Below are 1,347 nucleotides of genomic sequence, written 5' to 3' on the forward strand. Positions count from 1 at the left end.
GTGCGTTTTTCAATCCGGTTTTCCATTGGCTCATGTAGGGGACTCCAGATTGGCTCATTCCAGGGTGCATTCCTGACCAGTCATTCTCTCATAAAGTCATCTCATTGGCTCTCTCTGTTAACCAATCCACTTGGGATGATGTCACTTTACCTGTTGAATCCTTCTAGAAAATTCCCACCTAACCTACCCATATACTGTTGCCATCTGTCGAGTTTCCAGAGGCATTACACCCGTACATCACGCATGCACCTATCCCAATTAACTTCTGCTAACAACTAATCAACCTTAAAACTCAGCCCCGATATAACCCAACCAACTCTTAATATTATAACAATTATAACTTCATTTAACTGTATAACCATAACCGGTCCACGAATTATTCACGTTTATAACACCAGTGACCCCAGAAAAAGAGGGGTTTGAGGGGAAAAGGGTTAAAATTGAGGGGGGAAAGCCCCCTTTTCCATTATTGTCTGTGTTTAAATTCCCATTCACCACGATTTTAAGGGTATCAATTGAAGGAAAACCTGTATTTTCCATGATTTAGGGGTATCAGTTGATGGGGAATTGTTCTTTTCTGGTTTAAAGAGAAGGGGAAAACCTTTATAATGCCATTTTATGGGTTGAGGGCAAGCTCCCCATTTTCACCATCTTAAGGTTTAAATACCAAGGGAATCCCTTTTTCCCTTGGTTTTAAGGGTTTAAATTGAGGGAAAACCCCCCCTTTTCTAACAATTTAAGTATTTCAATAGAGGGGGAAAGGGCAGGAAATGCAAGGTGATAAAGGTGGGGAAGGTCAGAGGAAAAAGGGTGGAAAACATGAGGTGGAAAAGGGCAGGAAATGTGAGGGGGAAGTGGATGAGAAACATAAGTGGAAAGCTGAAATTGTTGTTTACACTGCCTGTCAGTAGGGATAAAGGTAAAGCCTTGGAAGCGTGCTTTACTATTCAAATTCTTTACAGCATGTAATTGCACTGCTGGCCAGTTATGGGGAGTGTGAGAGGGGAGCTGTGCATGCATCTTTTCTCTTAATAAGGCACTGATCCCATTGGACCAGCTCCTCTGAGGTGATTGGTATTTGACGTACTCTGTGTTCTCCATGCTTGACTGTGTGTATATATATGTAGAGAGTAATATATATATATGAGTGTAAAAACAGGTCTGTATTTTTTATTTATACCTAGATACACTTTATATATGTATGTATAAAGATATATAACATATATTCAATATCTGTGTCCACAGAAGTGTTGGTATAAAACATGCTTTAATAAGAGCTAATGAAATTAATAGTGGAGATTTACATGCCGATAGAAAGGAATTAAAGAAAGTAAAAAGTGGGCATGG

This window comes from Corvus brachyrhynchos, unplaced genomic scaffold, assembly GCF_000691975.1.
Source record: "Corvus brachyrhynchos isolate BGI_N302 unplaced genomic scaffold, ASM69197v1 scaffold246, whole genome shotgun sequence".
NCBI classification, from domain to species: Eukaryota; Metazoa; Chordata; class Aves; order Passeriformes; family Corvidae; genus Corvus; species Corvus brachyrhynchos.